Source organism: Oncorhynchus clarkii, chromosome 4 (genome assembly GCF_045791955.1).
Source record: "Oncorhynchus clarkii lewisi isolate Uvic-CL-2024 chromosome 4, UVic_Ocla_1.0, whole genome shotgun sequence".
NCBI classification, from domain to species: Eukaryota; Metazoa; Chordata; class Actinopteri; order Salmoniformes; family Salmonidae; genus Oncorhynchus; species Oncorhynchus clarkii.
In genome coordinates, this window is record NC_092150.1 from 90,232,873 (window position 1) to 90,250,732 (window position 17,860).

The 17,860-nt window shown below is 50.4% G+C and overlaps 1 protein-coding gene across 1 annotated transcript in view; it reads left to right on the forward strand.

The window, feature by feature from the left end:
- LOC139408079 (low density lipoprotein receptor adapter protein 1-like) overlaps positions 1-17,860 on the forward strand; it is a 120,439-nt gene that overhangs the window by 48,083 nt on the left and 54,496 nt on the right. The gene's annotated exons all lie outside the window — the stretch shown is intronic.

Below are 17,860 nucleotides of genomic sequence, written 5' to 3' on the forward strand. Positions count from 1 at the left end.
CTGTTAGTGTCTACAGGGAGGAGGCCTGTTAGTTCCATGATACTGTTAGTGTCTACAGGGAGGAGGCCTGTTAGCTCCATGCTACTGTTAGTGTCTACAGGGAGGAGGCCTGTTAGTGTCTACATGGAGGAGGCCTGTTAGTTCCATGATACTGTTAGTGTCTACATGGAGGAGGCCTGTTAGCTCCATGCTACTGTTAGTGTCTACAGGGAGGAGGCCTGTTAGCTCCATGCTACTGTTAGTGTCTACAGGGAGGAGGCCTGTTAGCTCCATGCTACTGTTAGTGTCTACAGGGAGGAGGCCTGTTAGCTCCATGCTACTGTTAGTGTCTACAGGGAGGAGGCCTGTTAGTTCCATGATACTGTTAGTGTCTACAGGGAGGAGGCCTGTTAGCTCCATGCTACTGTTAGTGTCTACAGGGAGAAGGCCTGTTAGCTCCATGCTACTGTTAGTGTCTACAGGGAGGAGGCCTGTTAGTTCCATGCTACTGTTAGTGTCTACAGGGAGAAGGCCTGTTAGCTCCATGCTACTGTTAGTGTCTACAGGGAGAAGGCCTGTTAGTTCCATGCTACTGTTAGTGTCTACAGGGAGAAGGCCTGTTAGCTCCATGCTACTGTTAGTGTCTACAGGGAGAAGGCCTGTTAGTTCCATGCTACTGTTAGTGTCTACAGGGAGAAGGCCTGTTAGCTCCATGCTACTGTTAGTGTCTACAGGGAGAAGGCCTGTTAGTTCCATGCTACTGTTAGTGTCTACAGGGAGGAGGCCTGTTAGTGTCTACAGGGAGGAGGCCTGTTAGCTCCATGCTACTGTTAGTGTCTACAGGGAGGAGGCCTGTTAGCTCCATGCTACTGTTAGTGTCTACATGGAGGAGGCCTGTTAGCTCCATGCTACTGTTAGTGTCTACATGGAGGAGGCCTGTTAGCTCCATGCTACTGTTAGTGTCTACATGGAGGAGGCCTGTTAGTTCCATGCTACTGTTAGTGTCTACAGGGAGGAGGCCTGTTAGCTCCATGCTACTGTTAGTGTCTACAGGGAGGAGGCCTGTTAGTTCCATGCTACTGTTAGTGTCTACAGGGAGGAGGCCTGTTAGTTCCATGCTACTGTTAGTGTCTACAGGGAGGAGGCCTGTTAGCTCCATGATACTGTTAGTGTCTACAGGGAGGAGGCCTGTTAGTGTCTACAGGGAGGAGGCCTGTTAGTGTCTACAGGGAGGAGGCCTGTTAGTGTCTACAGGGAGGAGGCCTGTTAGTGTCTGCAGGGAGGAAGCCTGTTAGCTCCATGCTACTGTTAGTGTCTACAGGGAGGAGGCCTGTTAGTGTCTACAGGGAGGAGGCCTGTTAGCTCCATGATACTGTTAGTGTCTACAGGGAGGAGGCCTGTTAGTGTCTACAGGGAGGAGGCCTGTTAGTGTCTACAGGGAGGAGGCCTGTTAGTGTCTACAGGGAGGAGGCCTGTTAGTGTCTGCAGGGAGGAAGCCTGTTAGCTCCATGCTACTGTTAGTGTCTACAGGGAGGAGGCCTGTTAGCTCCATGCTACTGTTAGTGTCTACAGGGAGGAGGCCTGTTAGCTCCATGCTACTGTTAGTGTCTACATGGAGGAGGCCTGTTAGTTCCATGCTACTGTTAATGTCTACAGGGAGGAGGCCTGTTAGCTCCATGCTACTGTTAGTGTCTACAGGGAGGAGGCCTGTTAGCTCCATGCTACTGTTAGTGTCTACAGGGAGGAGGCCTGTTAGCTCCATGCTACTGTTAGTGTCTACAGGGAGGAGGCCTGTTAGCTCCATGCTACTGTTAGTGTCTACAGGGAGGAGTCCTGTTAGCTCCATGCTACTGTTAGTGTCTACAGGGAGGAGGCCTGTTAGTGTCTACAGGGAGGAGGCCTGTTAGTGTCTACAGGGAGGAGGCCTGTTAGCTCCATGCTACTGTTAGTGTCTACAGGGAGAAGGCCTGTTAGCTCCATGCTACTGTTAGTGTCTACAGGGAGAAGGCCTGTTAGTTCCATGCTACTGTTAGTGTCTACAGGGAGAAGGCCTGTTAGCTCCATGCTACTGTTAGTGTCTACAGGGAGAAGGCCTGTTAGTTCCATGCTACTGTTAGTGTCTACAGGGAGAAGGCCTGTTAGCTCCATGCTACTGTTAGTGTCTACAGGGAGAAGGCCTGTTAGTTCCATGCTACTGTTAGTGTCTACAGGGAGAAGGCCTGTTAGCTCCATGCTACTGTTAGTGTCTACAGGGAGGAGGCCTGTTAGCTCCATGCTACTGTTAGTGTCTACAGGGAGGAGGCCTGTTAGCTCCATGCTACTGTTAGTGTCTACAGGGAGGAGGCCTGTTAGTTCCATGCTACTGTTAGTGTCTACAGGGAGAAGGCCTGTTAGCTCCATGCTACTGTTAGTGTCTACAGGGAGGAGGCCTGTTAGCTCCATGCTACTGTTAGTGTCTACAGGGAGGAGGCCTGTTAGCTCCATGCTACTGTTAGTGTCTACAGGGAGGAGGCCTGTTAGTTCCATGCTACTGTTAGTGTCTACAGGGAGGAGGCCTGTTAGCTCCATGCTACTGTTAGTGTCTACAGGGAGGAGGCCTGTTAGCTCCATGCTACTGTTAGTGTCTACAGAGAGGAGGCCTGTTAGCTCCATGCTACTGTTAGTGTCTACAGGGAGGAGGCCTGTTAGCTCCATGCTACTGTTAGTGTCTACAGGGAGGAGGCCTGTTAGTGTCTACAGGGAGGAGGCCTGTTAGCTCCATGCTACTGTTAGTGTCTACAGGGAGGAGGCCTGTTAGCTCCATGCTACTGTTAGTGTCTACATGGAGGAGGCCTGTTAGTGTCTATAGGGAGGAGGCCTGTTACTTCCATGCTACTGTTAGTGTCTACGGGGAGGAGGCCTGTTAGTGTCTACAGGGAGGAGGCCTGTTAGTGTCTACAGGGAGGAGGCCTGTTAGCTCCATGCTACTGTTATTGTCTACAGGGAGGAGGCCTGTTAGTGTCAACAGGGAGGAGGCCTGTTAGTTCCATGCTACTGTTAGTGTCTACAGGGAGGAGGCCTGTTAGTTCCATGCTACTGTTAGTGTCTACAGGGAGGAGGCCTGTTAGTTCCATGCTACTGTTAGTGTCTACAGGGAGGAGGCCTGTTAGTGTCTACAGGGAGGAGGCCTGTTAGTTCCATGCTACTGTTAGTGTCTACATGGAGGAGGGCTGTTAGTTCCATGATACTGTTAGTGTCTACAGGGAGGAGGCCTGTTAGTGTCTACAGGGAGGAGGCCTGTTAGTTCCATGCTACTGTTAGTGTCTACAGGGAGGAGGCCTGTTAGTTCCATGATACTGTTAGTGTCTACAGGGAGGAGGCCTGTTAGTGTCTACATGGAGGAGGCCTGTTAGTGTCTACATGGAGGAGGCCTGTTAGTGTCTATAGGGAGGAGGCCTGTTACTTCCATGCTACTGTTAGTGTCTACGGGGAGGAGGCCTGTTAGTGTCTACAGGGAGGAGGCCTGTTAGTGTCTACAGGGAGGAGGCCTGTTAGCTCCATGATACTGTTAGTGTCTCCAGGGAGGAGGCCTGTTAGCTCCATGATACTGTTAGTGTCTCCAGGGAGGAGGCCTGTTAGCTCCATGATACTGTTAGTGTCTCCAGGGAGGAGGCCTGTTAGTTCCATGATACTGTTAGTGTCTACAGGGAGGAGGCCTGTTAGTGTCTACATGGAGGAGGCCTGTTAGTGTCTACGGGGAGGAGGCCTGTTAGTTCCATGCTACTGTTAGTGTCTACAGGGAGGAGGCCTGTTAGTGTCTACAGGGAGGAGGCCTGTTAGTTCCATGCTACTGTTAGTGTCTACAGGGAGGAGGCCTGTTAGTTCCATGATACTGTTAGTGTCTACAGGGAGGAGTCCTGTTAGCTCCATGCTACTGTTAGTGTCTACAGGGAGGAGGCCTGTTAGTGTCTACAGGGAGGAGGCCTGTTAGTGTCTACAGGGAGGAGGCCTGTTAGCTCCATGCTACTGTTAGTGTCTACATGGAGGAGGCCTGTTATTTTCTACAGGGAGGAGGCCTGTTAGTGTCTACAGGGAGGAGGCCTGTTATTGTCTACAGGGAGGAGGCCTGTTAGTTTCATGCTACTGTTAGTGTCTACAGGGAGGAGGCCTGTTAGTTCCATGCTACTGTTAGTGTCTACAGGGAGGAGGCCTGTTAGTTCCATGATACTGTTAGTTTCTACAGGGAGGAGGCCTGTTAGCTCCATGCTACTGTTGTCTACAGAGAGGAGGCCTGTTAGTTCCATGATACTGTTATTGTCTACAGGGAGGAGGCCTGTTAGCTCCATGCTACTGTTAGTGTCTACAGAGAGGAGGCCTGTTAGTTCCATGCTACTGTTAGTGTCTACAGGGAGGAGGCCTGTTAGTGTCTACAGGGAGGAGGCCTGTTAGCTCCATGCTACTGTTAGTGTCTACAGGGAGGAGGCCTGTTAGTTCCATGATACTGTTAATGTCTCCAGGGAGGAGGCCTGTTAGCTCCATGCTACTGTTATTGTCTACAGGGAGGAGGCCTGTTAGTGTCTACAGGGAGGAGGCCTGTTAGTTCCATGCTACTGTTAATGTCTCCAGGGAGGAGGCCTGTTAGCTCCATGCTACTGTTATTGTCTACAGGGAGGAGGCCTGTTAGTGTCTACAGGGAGGAGGCCTGTTAGTTCCATGCTACTGTTAGTGTCTACAGGGAGGAGGCCTGTTAATGTCTAAAGAGAGGAGGCCTGTTAGCTCCATGCTACTGTTATTGTCTACAGGGAGGAGGCCTGTTAGTGTCAACAGGGAGGAGGCCTGTTAGTTCCATGCTACTGTTAGTGTCTACAGGGAGGAGGCCTGTTAGTTCCATGCTACTGTTATTGTCTACAGGGAGGAGGCCTGTTAGTTCCATGATACTGTTAGTGTCTACAGGGAGGAGGCCTGTTAGTGTCTACAGGGAGGAGGCCTGTTAGTGTCTACATGGAGGAGGCCTGTTAGTTCCATGCTACTGTTAGTGTCTACATGGAGGAGGCCTGTTAGTTCCATGCTACTGTTAGTGTCTACAGGGAGGAGGCCTGTTAGTTCCATGCTACTGTTAGTGTCTACAGGGAGGAGGCCTGTTAGTTCCATGATACTGTTATTGTCTACAGGGAGGAGGCCTGTTAGTTCCATGATACTGTTAGTGTCTACAGGGAGGAGGCCTGTTAGTTCCATGCTACTGTTAGTGTCTACATGGAGGAGGCCTGTTAGTTCCATGATACTGTTAGTGTCTACAGGGAGGAGGCCTTTTAGTTCCATGCTACTGTTAGTGTCTACAGGGAGGAGGCCTGTTAGTTCCATGATACTGTTAGTGTCTACAGGGAGGAGGCCTGTTAGTGTCTACAGGGAGGAGGCCTGTTAGTGTCTACAGTGAGGAGGCCTGTTAGTTCCATGCTACTGTTAGTGTCTACATGGAGGAGGCCTGTTAGTGTCTACATGGAGGAGGCCTGTTATTGTCTACAGGGAGGAGGCCTGTTAGTGTCTACAGGGAGGAGGCCTGTTAGTGTCTACAGGGAGGAGGCCTGTTAGTGTCTACAGGGAGGAGGCCTGTTAGTTCCATGCTACTGTTAGTGTCTACATGGAGGAGGCCTGTTATTGTCTACAGGGAGGAGGCCTGTTAGCTCCATGCTACTGTTAATTTCTACAGAGAGGAGGCCTGTTAGTTCCATGATACTGTTAGTGTCTACATGGAGGAGGCCTGTTAGCTCCATGCTACTGTTAGTGTCTACAGGGAGGAGGCCTGTTAGTGTCTACAGGGAGGAGGCCTGTTAGTTCCATGATACTGTTAGTGTCTACATGGAGGAGGCCTGTTAGTGTCTACAGGGAGGAGGCCTGTTAGTTCCATGATACTGTTAGTGTCTACATGGAGGAGGACTGTTAGTGTCTACAGGGAGGAGGCCTGTTAGTGTCTACAGGGAGTAGGCCTGTTAGTTCCATGCTACTGTTAGTGTCTACATGGAGGAGGCCTGTTAGTTCCATGCTACTGTTAATGTCTACAGAGAGGAGGTCTGTTAGTTCCATGCTACTGTTAATGTCTACAGAGAGGAGGCCTGTTAGCTCCATGCTACTGTTAGTGTCTACATGGAGGAGGCCTGTTAGTTCCATGCTACTGTTAATGTCTACAGAGAGGAGGTCTGTTAGTTCCATGATACTGTTAGTGTCTACAGGGAGGAGGCCTGTTAGCTCCATGCTACTGTTAATGTCTACAGAGAGGAGGCCTGTTAGTTCCATGATACTGTTAGTGTCTACATGGAGGAGGCCTGTTAGTGTCTACAGGTAGGAGGCCTGTTAGTGTCTACATGGAGGAGGCCTGTTAGCTCCATGCTACTGTTAGTGTCTACAGGGAGGAGGCCTGTTAGTGTCTACATGGAGGAGGCCTGTTAGTTCCATGCTACTGTTAGTGTCTACAGGGAGGAGGCCTGTTTGTTCCATGATACTGTTAATGTCTCCAGGGAGGAGGCCTGTTAGCTCCATGCTACTGTTATTGTCTACAGGGAGGAGGCCTGTTAGTGTCTACAGGGAGGAGGCCTGTTAGTTCCATGCTACTGTTAATGTCTCCAGGGAGGAGGCCTGTTAGCTCCATGCTACTGTTATTGTCTACAGGGAGGAGGCCTGTTAGTTCCATGATACTGTTAGTGTCTACAGGGAGGAGGCCTGTTAGTTCCATGATACTGTTAGTGTCTACAGGGAGGAGGCCTGTTAGCTCCATGCTACTGTTATTGTCTACAGGGAGGAGGCCTGTTAGTGTCTACAGGGAGGAGGCCTGTTAGCTCCATGCTACTGTTAGTGTCTACAGGGAGGAGGCCTGTTAGTTCCATGCTACTGTTAATGTCTCCAGGGAGGAGGCCTGTTAGTTCCATGATACTGTTAGTGTCTACAGGGAGGAGGCCTGTTAGTTCCATGCTACTGTTAGTGTCTACATGGAGGAGGCCTGTTAGTTCCATGATACTGTTAGTGTCTACAGGGAGGAGGCCTGTTTGTTCCATGATACTGTTAATGTCTCCAGGGAGGAGGCCTGTTAGCTCCATGCTACTGTTAGTGTCTACAGGGAGGAGGCCTGTTAGTTCCATGCTACTGTTAGTGTCTACATGGAGGAGGCCTGTTAGTTCCATGATACTGTTAGTGTCTACAGGGAGGAGGCCTGTTAGTGTCTACAGGGAGGAGGCCTGTTAGTTCCATGCTACTGTTAGTGTCTACATGGAGGAGGCCTGTTAGTTCCATGATACTGTTAGTGTCTACAGGGAGGAGGCCTGTTAGTGTCTACAGGGAGGAGGCCTGTTAGTTCCATGCTACTGTTAGTGTCTACAGGGAGGAGGCCTGTTAGTTCCATGATACTGTTAGTGTCTACAGGGAGGAGGCCTGTTAGTGTCTACATGGAGGAGGCCTGTTAGTGTCTACATGGAGGAGGCCTGTTAGTGTCTATAGGGAGGAGGCCTGTTACTTCCATGCTACTGTTAGTGTCTACGGGGAGGAGGCCTGTTAGTGTCTACAGGGAGGAGGCCTGTTAGTGTCTACAGGGAGGAGGCCTGTTAGCTCCATGATACTGTTAGTGTCTCCAGGGAGGAGGCCTGTTAGCTCCATGATACTGTTAGTGTCTCCAGGGAGGAGGCCTGTTAGCTCCATGATACTGTTAGTGTCTCCAGGGAGGAGGCCTGTTAGTTCCATGATACTGTTAGTGTCTACAGGGAGGAGGCCTGTTAGTGTCTACATGGAGGAGGCCTGTTAGTGTCTACGGGGAGGAGGCCTGTTAGTTCCATGCTACTGTTAGTGTCTACAGGGAGGAGGCCTGTTAGTGTCTACAGGGAGGAGGCCTGTTAGTTCCATGCTACTGTTAGTGTCTACAGGGAGGAGGCCTGTTAGTTCCATGATACTGTTAGTGTCTACAGGGAGGAGTCCTGTTAGCTCCATGCTACTGTTAGTGTCTACAGGGAGGAGGCCTGTTAGTGTCTACAGGGAGGAGGCCTGTTAGTGTCTACAGGGAGGAGGCCTGTTAGCTCCATGCTACTGTTAGTGTCTACATGGAGGAGGCCTGTTATTTTCTACAGGGAGGAGGCCTGTTAGTGTCTACAGGGAGGAGGCCTGTTATTGTCTACAGGGAGGAGGCCTGTTAGTTTCATGCTACTGTTAGTGTCTACAGGGAGGAGGCCTGTTAGTTCCATGCTATTGTTAGTGTCTACAGGGAGGAGGCCTGTTAGTTCCATGATACTGTTAGTGTCTACAGGGAGGAGGCCTGTTAGCTCCATGCTACTGTTGTCTACAGAGAGGAGGCCTGTTAGTTCCATGATACTGTTATTGTCTACAGGGAGGAGGCCTGTTAGCTCCATGCTACTGTTAGTGTGTACAGAGAGGAGGCCTGTTAGTTCCATGCTACTGTTAGTGTCTACAGGGAGGAGGCCTGTTAGTGTCTACAGGGAGGAGGCCTGTTAGCTCCATGCTACTGTTAGTGTCTACAGGGAGGAGGCCTGTTAGTTCCATGCTACTGTTAATGTCTCCAGGGAGGAGGCCTGTTAGCTCCATGCTACTGTTATTGTCTACAGGGAGGAGGCCTGTTAGTGTCTACAGGGAGGAGGCCTGTTAGTTCCATGCTACTGTTAGTGTCTACAGGGAGGAGGCCTGTTAATGTCTAAAGAGAGGAGGCCTGTTAGCTCCATGCTACTGTTATTGTCTACAGGGAGGAGGCCTGTTAGTGTCAACAGGGAGGAGGCCTGTTAGTTCCATGCTACTGTTAGTGTCTACAGGGAGGAGGCCTGTTAGTTCCATGCTACTGTTATTGTCTACATGGAGGAGGCCTGTTAGTTCCATGATACTGTTAGTGTCTACAGGGAGGAGGCCTGTTAGTGTCTACAGGGAGGAGGCCTGTTAGTGTCTACATGGAGGAGGCCTGTTAGTTCCATGCTACTGTTAGTGTCTACATGGAGGAGGCCTGTTAGTTCCATGCTACTGTTAGTGTCTACAGGGAGGAGGCCTGTTAGTTCCATGCTACTGTTAGTGTCTACAGGGAGGAGGCCTGTTAGTTCCATGATACTGTTATTGTCTACAGGGAGGAGGCCTGTTAGTTCCATGATACTGTTAGTGTCTACAGGGAGGAGGCCTGTTAGTTCCATGCTACTGTTAGTGTCTACATGGAGGAGGCCTGTTAGTTCCATGATACTGTTAGTGTCTACATGGAGGAGGCCTGTTAGTTCCATGCTACTGTTAGTGTCTACAGGGAGGAGGCCTGTTAGTTCCATGATACTGTTAGTGTCTACAGGGAGGAGGCCTGTTAGTGTCTACAGGGAGGAGGCCTGTTAGTGTCTACAGGGAGGAGGCCTGTTAGTTCCATGCTACTGTTAGTGTCTACATGGAGGAGGCCTGTTAGTGTCTACATGGAGGAGGCCTGTTATTGTCTACAGGGAGGAGGCCTGTTAGTGTCTACAGGGAGGAGGCCTGTTAGTGTCTACAGGGAGGAGGCCTGTTAGTGTCTACAGGGAGGAGGCCTGTTAGTTCCATGCTACTGTTAGTGTCTACATGGAGGAGGCCTGTTATTGTCTACAGGGAGGAGGCCTGTTAGCTCCATGCTACTGTTAATTTCTACAGAGAGGAGGCCTGTTAGTTCCATGATACTGTTAGTGTCTACATGGAGGAGGCCTGTTAGCTCCATGCTACTGTTAGTGTCTACAGGGAGGAGGCCTGTTAGTGTCTACAGGGAGGAGGCCTGTTAGTTCCATGATACTGTTAGTGTCTACATGGAGGAGGCCTGTTAGTGTCTACAGGGAGGAGGCCTGTTAGTTCCATGATACTGTTAGTGTCTACATGGAGGAGGACTGTTAGTGTCTACAGGGAGGAGGCCTGTTAGTGTCTACAGGGAGTAGGCCTGTTAGTTCCATGCTACTGTTAGTGTCTACATGGAGGAGGCCTGTTAGTTCCATGCTACTGTTAATGTCTACAGAGAGGAGGCCTGTTAGCTCCATGCTACTGTTAGTGTCTACATGGAGGAGGCCTGTTAGTTCCATGCTACTGTTAATGTCTACAGAGAGGAGGTCTGTTAGTTCCATGATACTGTTAGTGTCTACAGGGAGGAGGCCTGTTAGCTCCATGCTACTGTTAATGTCTACAGAGAGGAGGCCTGTTAGTTCCATGATACTGTTAGTGTCTACATGGAGGAGGCCTGTTAGTGTCTACAGGGAGGAGGCCTGTTAGTGTCTACATGGAGGAGGCCTGTTAGCTCCATGCTACTGTTAGTGTCTACAGGGAGGAGGCCTGTTAGTGTCTACAGGGAGGAGGCCTGTTAGTTCCATGATACTGTTAGTGTCTACATGGAGGAGGCCTGTTAGTTCCATGATACTGTTAGTGTCTACATGGAGGAGGCCTGTTAGTTCCATGCTACTGTTAGTGTCTACAGGGAGGAGGCCTGTTTGTTCCATGATACTGTTAATGTCTCCAGGGAGGAGGCCTGTTAGCTCCATGCTACTGTTATTGTCTACAGGGAGGAGGCCTGTTAGTGTCTACAGGGAGGAGGCCTGTTAGTTCCATGCTACTGTTAATGTCTCCAGGGAGGAGGCCTGTTAGCTCCATGCTACTGTTATTGTCTACAGGGAGGAGGCCTGTTAGTTCCATGATACTGTTAGTGTCTACAGGGAGGAGGCCTGTTAGTTCCATGATACTGTTAGTGTCTACAGGGAGGAGGCCTGTTAGCTCCATGCTACTGTTATTGTCTACAGGGAGGAGGCCTGTTAGTGTCTACAGGGAGGAGGCCTGTTAGCTCCATGCTACTGTTAGTGTCTACAGGGAGGAGGCCTGTTAGTTCCATGCTACTGTTAATGTCGCCAGGGAGGAGGCCTGTTTGCTCCATGCTACTGTTATTGTCTACAGGGAGGAGGCCTGTTAGTGTCTACAGGGAGGAGGCCTGTTAGCTCCATGCTACTGTTAGTGTCTACATGGAGGAGGCCTGTTAGTTCCATGCTACTGTTAGTGTCTACAGGGAGGAGGCCTGTTAGTTCCATGCTACTGTTAGTGTCTACAGGGAGGAGGCCTGTTAGTTCCATGATACTGTTAGTGTCTACATGGAGGAGGCCTGTTAGTGTCTACAGGGAGGAGGCCTGTTAGTTCCATGATACTGTTAGTGTCTACATGGAGGAGGACTGTTAGTGTCTACAGGGAGGAGGCCTGTTAGTGTCTACAGGGAGTAGGCCTGTTAGTTCCATGCTACTGTTAGTGTCTACATGGAGGAGGCCTGTTAGTTCCATGCTACTGTTAATGTCTACAGAGAGGAGGTCTGTTAGTTCCATGCTACTGTTAATGTCTACAGAGAGGAGGCCTGTTAGCTCCATGCTACTGTTAGTGTCTACATGGAGGAGGCCTGTTAGTTCCATGCTACTGTTAATGTCTACAGAGAGGAGGTCTGTTAGTTCCATGATACTGTTAGTGTCTACATGGAGGAGGCCTGTTAGTGTCTACAGGGAGGAGGCCTGTTAGTGTCTACATGGAGGAGGCCTGTTAGCTCCATGCTACTGTTAGTGTCTACAGGGAGGAGGCCTGTTAGTGTCTACATGGAGGAGGCCTGTTAGTTCCATGCTACTGTTAGTGTCTACAGGGAGGAGGCCTGTTTGTTCCATGATACTGTTAATGTCTCCAGGGAGGAGGCCTGTTAGCTCCATGCTACTGTTATTGTCTACAGGGAGGAGGCCTGTTAGTGTCTACAGGGAGGAGGCCTGTTAGTTCCATGCTACTGTTAATGTCTCCAGGGAGGAGGCCTGTTAGCTCCATGCTACTGTTATTGTCTACAGGGAGGAGGCCTGTTAGTTCCATGATACTGTTAGTGTCTACAGGGAGGAGGCCTGTTAGTTCCATGATACTGTTAGTGTCTACAGGGAGGAAGCCTGTTAGCTCCATGCTACTGTTATTGTCTACAGGGAGGAGGCCTGTTAGTGTCTACAGGGAGGAGGCCTGTTAGCTCCATGCTACTGTTAGTGTCTACAGGGAGGAGGCCTGTTAGTTCCATGCTACTGTTAATGTCGCCAGGGAGGAGGCCTGTTTGCTCCATGCTACTGTTATTGTCTACAGGGAGGAGGCCTGTTAGTGTCTACAGGGAGGAGGCCTGTTAGCTCCATGCTACTGTTAGTGTCTACATGGAGGAGGCCTGTTAGTTCCATGCTACTGTTAGTGTCTACAGGGAGGAGGCCTGTTAGTTCCATGCTACTGTTAGTGTCTACAGGGAGGAGGCCTGTTAGTTCCATGATACTGTTATTGTCTACAGGGAGGAGGCCTGTTAGTTCCATGATACTGTTAGTGTCTACAGGGAGGAGGCCTGTTAGTTCCATGCTACTGTTAGTGTCTACATGGAGGAGGCCTGTTAGTTCCATGATACTGTTAGTGTCTACAGGGAGGAGGCCTGTTAGTGTCTACAGGGAGGAGGCCTGTTAGTTCCATGATACTGTTAGTGTCTACAGGGAGGAGGCCTGTTAGTGTCTACAGGGAGGAGGCCTGTTAGTTCCATGCTACTGTTAGTGTCTACATGGAGGAGGCCTGTTAGTGTCTACATGGAGGGGGCCTGTTATTGTCTACAGGGAGGAGGCCTGTTAGTGTCTACAGGGAGGAGGCCTGTTAGTTCCATGCTACTGTTAGTGTCTACATGGAGGAGGCCTGTTATTGTCTACAGGGAGGAGGCCTGTTAGCTCCATGCTACTGTTAATGTCTACAGAGAGGAGGCCTGTTAGTTCCATGATACTGTTAGTGTCTACATGGAGGAGGCCTGTTAGCTCCATGCTACTGTTAGTGTTTACAGGGAGGAGGCCTGTTAGTGTCTACAGGGAGGAGGCCTGTTAGTTCCATGATACTGTTAGTGTCTACATGGAGGAGGCCTGTTAGTGTCTACAGGGAGGAGGCCTGTTAGTTCCATGATACTGTTAGTGTCTACATGGAGGAGGCCTGTTAGTGTCTACAGGGAGGAGGCCTGTTAGTGTCTACAGGGAGTAGGCCTGTTAGTTCCATGCTACTGTTAGTGTCTACAGGGAGGAGGCCTGTTAGTGTCTACAGGGAGTAGGCCTGTTAGTTCCATGCTACTGTTAATGTCTACAGAGAGGAGGTCTGTTAGTTCCATGCTACTGTTAATGTCTACAGAGAGGAGGCCTGTTAGGTCCATGCTACTGTTAGTGTCTACATGGAGGAGGCCTTTTAGTTCCATGCTACTGTTAATGTCTACAGAGAGGAGGTCTGTTAGTTCCATGATACTGTTAGTGTCTACAGGGAGGAGGCCTGTTAGCTCCATGCTACTGTTAATGTCTACAGAGAGGAGGCCTGTTAGTTCCATGATACTGTTAGTGTCTACATGGAGGAGGCCTGTTAGTGTCTACAGGGAGGAGGCCTGTTAGTGTCTACAGGGAGGAGACCTGTTAGTGTCTACAGAGAGGAGGCCTGTTAGTTCCATGATACTGTTAGTGTCTACATGGAGGAGGCCTGTTAGTGTCTACAGGGAGGAGGCCTGTTAGTGTCTACAGGGAGGAGGCCTGTTAGTGTCTACAGGGAGGAGGCCTGTTAGTGTCTACAGGGAGGAGGCCTGTTAGTGTCTACAGGGAGGAGGCCTGTTAGTGTCTACAGGGAGGAGGCCTGTTAGTGTCTACAGGGAGGAGGCCTGTTAGTGTCTACAGGGAGGAGGCCTGTTAGTGTCTACAGGGAGGAGGCCTGTTAGTGTCTACAGGGAGGAGACCTGTTAGTGTCTACATGGAGGAGGCCTGTTATTGTCTACAGAGAGGAGGCCTGTTAGTGTCTACAGAGAGGAGGCCTGTTAGTGTCTACAGGGAGGAGGCCTGTTAGTTCCATGCTACTGTTAGTGTCTACATGGAGGACGCCTGTTAGTGTCTGCAGGGAGGAAGCCTGTTAGCTCCATGCTACTGTTAGTGTCTACAGGGAGGAGGCCTGTTAGCTCCATGCTACTGTTAGTGTCTACAGGGAGGAGGCCTGTTAGCTCCATGCTACTGTTAGTGTCTACAGGGAGGAGGCCTGTTAGCTCCATGGTACTGTTAGTGTCTACAGGGAGGAGGCCTGTTAGCTCCATGCTACTGTTAGTGTCTACGGGGAGTAGGCCTGTTAGTGTCTACATGGAGGAGGCCTGTTAGTTCCATGATACTGTTAGTGTCTACAGGGAGGAGGCCTGTTAGTGTCTACATGGAGGAGGCCTGTTAGTGTCTACATGGAGGAGGCCTGTTAGTGTCTACATGGAGGAGGCCTGTTAGTGTCTACATGGAGGAGGCCTGTTAGTGTCTACAGGGAGGAGGCCTGTTAGTGTCTACAGGGAGGAGACCTGTTAGTGTCTACAGAGAGGAGGCCTGTTAGTTCCATGATACTGTTATTGTCTACATGGAGGAGGCCTGTTAGTGTCTACAGGGAGGAGGCCTGTTAGTGTCTACAGGGAGGAGGCCTGTTAGTGTCTACAGGGAGGAGGCCTGTTAGTGTCTACAGGGAGGAGGCCTGTTAGTGTCTACAGGGAGGAGGCCTGTTAGTGTCTACAGGGAGGAGGCCTGTTAGTGTCTACAGGGAGGAGGCCTGTTAGTGTCTACAGGGAGGAGGCCTGTTAGTGTCTACAGGGAGGAGGCCTGTTAGTGTCTACATGGAGGAGGCCTGTTATTGTCTACAGAGAGGAGGCCTGTTAGTGTCTACAGGGAGGAGGCCTGTTAGTTCCATGCTACTGTTAGTGTCTACATGGAGGAGGCCTGTTAGTGTCTACAGGGAGGAGGCCTGTTAGCTCCTTGCTACTGTTAGTGTCTACATGGAGGAGGCCTGTTAGTGTCTACAGGGAGGAGGCCTGTTAGCTCCATGCTACTGTTAGTGTCTACAGGGAGGAGGCCTGTTAGCTCCATGCTACTGTTAGTGTCTACAGTGAGGAGGCCTGTTAGCTCCATGCTACTGTTAGTGTCTACAGGGAGGAGGCCTGTTAGTGTCTACAGGGAGGAGGCCTGTTAGTGTCTACAGGGAGGAGGCCTGTTAGCTCCATGCTACTGTTAGTGTCTACAGGGAGGAGGCCTTTTGGCTCCATGCTACTGTTAGTGTCTACGGGGAGGAGGCCTGTTAGTGTCTACATGGAGGAGGCCTGTTAGTTCCATGATACTGTTAGTGTCTACAGGGAGGAGGCCTGTTAGTGTCTACATGGAGGAGGCCTGTTAGTGTCTACATGGAGGAGGCCTGTTAGTGTCTACAGGGAGGAGGCCTGTTAGTTCCATGCTACTGTGAGTGTCTACATGGAGGAGGCCTGTTAGTTCCATGCTACTGTTAGTGTCTACATGGAGGAGGCCTGTTAGTGTCTACAGGGAGGAGGCCTGTTAGTGTCTACATGGAGGAGGCCTGTTAGTGTCTACAGGGAGGAGGCCTGTTAGTTCCATGATACTGTTAGTGTCTACATGGAGGAGGCCTGTTAGTTCCATGATACTGTTAGTGTCTACAGAGAGGAGGCCTGTTAGTTCCATGCTACTGTTAGTGTCTACAGGGAGGAGGCCTGTTAGTTCCATGATACTGTTAGTGTCTATAGGGAGGAGGCCTGTTAGTTCCATGATACTGTTAGTGTCTACAGGGAGGAGGCCTGTTAGTTCCATGCTACTGTTAGTGTCTACATGGAGGAGGCCTGTTAGTGTCTACAGGGAGGAGGCCTGTTAGTTCCATGATACTGTTAGTGTCTACAGAGAGGAGGCCTGTTAGTTCCATGCTACTGTTAGTGTCTACAGGGAGGAGGCCTGTTAGTTCCATGATACTGTTAGTGTCTATAGGGAGGAGGCCTGTTAGTTCCATGATACTGTTAGTGTCTACAGGGAGGAGGCCTGTTAGTTCCATGCTACTGTTAGTGTCTACAGGGAGGAGGCCTGTTAGTGTCTACAGGGAGGAGGCCTGTTAGCTCCATGCTACTGTTAGTGTCTACAGGGAGGAGGCCTGTTAGTGTCTACATGGAGGAGGCCTGTTATTGTCTACAGGGAGGAGGCCTGTTAGTGTCTACAGGGAGGAGGCCTGTTAGCTCCATGCTACTGTTAGTGTCTACAGGGAGGAGGCCTGTTAGTGTCTACAGGGAGGAGGCCTGTTAGCTCCATGATACTGTTAGTGTCTACAGGGAGGAGGCCTGTTAGTGTCTACATGGAGGAGGCCTGTTAGTTCCATGATACTGTTAGTGTCTACAGGGAGGAAGCCTGTTAGTTCCATGCTACTGTTAGTGTCTACAGGGAGGAGGCCTGTTAGTTCCATGCTACTGTTAGTGTCTACATGGAGGAGGCCTGTTAGTGTCTACAGGGAGGAGGCCTGTTAGTTCCATGATACTGTTAGTGTCTACATGGAGGAGGCCTGTTAGTTCCATGCTACTGTTAGTGTCTACAGGGAGGAGGCCTGTTAGTTCCATGCTACTGTTAGTGTCTACATGGAGGAGGCCTGTTAGTTCCATGCTACTGTTAGTGTCTACATGGAGGAGGCCTGTTAGTGTCTACATGGAGGAGGCCTTTTAGTTCCATGCTACTGTTAGTGTCTACAGGGAGGAGGCCTGTTAGTGTCTACAGGGAGAAGGCCTGTTAGCTCCATGCTACTGTTAGTGTCTACATGGAGGAGGCCTGTTAGCTCCATGCTACTGTTAGTGTCTACAGGGAGGAGGCCTGTTAGTGTCTACATAGAGGAGGCCTGTTAATTCCATGCTACTGTTAGTGTCTACATGGAGGAGGCCTGTTAGTGTCTACAGGGAGGAGGCCTGTTAGTTCCATGCTACTGTTAGTGTCTACATGGAGGAGGCCTGTTAGCTCCATGCTACTGTTAGTGTCTACAGGGAGGAGGCCTGTTAGTGTCTACAGAGAGGAGGCCTGTTAGTTCCATGCTACTGTTAGTGTCTACATGGAGGAGGCCTGTTAGTTCCATGCTACTGTTAGTGTCTACAGAGAGGAGGCCTGTTAGTTCCATGATACTGTTAATGTCTCCAGGGAGGAGGCCTGTTAGTTCCATGCTACTGTTAGTGTCTACAGGGAGGAGGCCTGTTAGTGTCTACAGAGAGGAGGCCTGTTAGTTCCATGATACTGTTAGTGTCTACAGGGAGGAGGCCTTTTAGTGTCTACAGGGAGGAGGCCTGTTAGCTCCATGCTACTGTTAGTGTCTACAGGGAGGAGGCCTGTTAGTGTCTACAGGAAGGAGGCCTGTTAGTGTCTACAGGGAGGAGGCCTGTTAGTGTCTACAGGGAGGAGGCCTGTTAGTGTCTACAGGGAGGAGGCCTGTTAGTGTCTACAGGGAGGAGGCCTGTTAGTGTCTACAGGGAGGAGGCCTGTTAGTGTCTACAGGGAGGAGGCCTGTTAGTGTCTACAGGGAGGAGGCCTGTTAGTGTCTACACGGAGGAGGCCTGTTAGTGTCTACAGAGAGGAGGCCTGTTAGTGTCTACATGGAGGAGGCCTGTTAGCTCCATGCTACTGTTAGTGTCTACAGGGAGGAGGCCTGTTAGCTCCATGCTACTGTTGTCTACAGAGAGGAGGCCTGTTAGTTCCATGATACTGTTATTGTCTACAGGGAGGAGGCCTGTTAGCTCCATGCTACTGTTATTGTCTACAGGGGATGGAGGCCACACCTCTCTCTCCTCTCCTCCTCTTCCTCTCTCTCCTCTCCTCTCTTCCTCTCTTCCTTTCCTCCTCTCCTTCTGTCCTCTCCTGTCCTCTCCTCTTCCTCTCTCTCCTCTCCTCTCTTCCTCTCTTCCTTTCCTCCTCTCCTTCTGTCCTCTCCTGTCCTCTCCTCTTCCTCTCTCTCCTCTCCTCTCTTCCCCTCTCTTCCTTTCTTCCTCTTTTTTTCTCCTCTCCTAGCTACTCCCTATATAGTGCACTACTTTGGTAGCTACTCCCTATGTGGTGCACTAAATGTTTAGCGA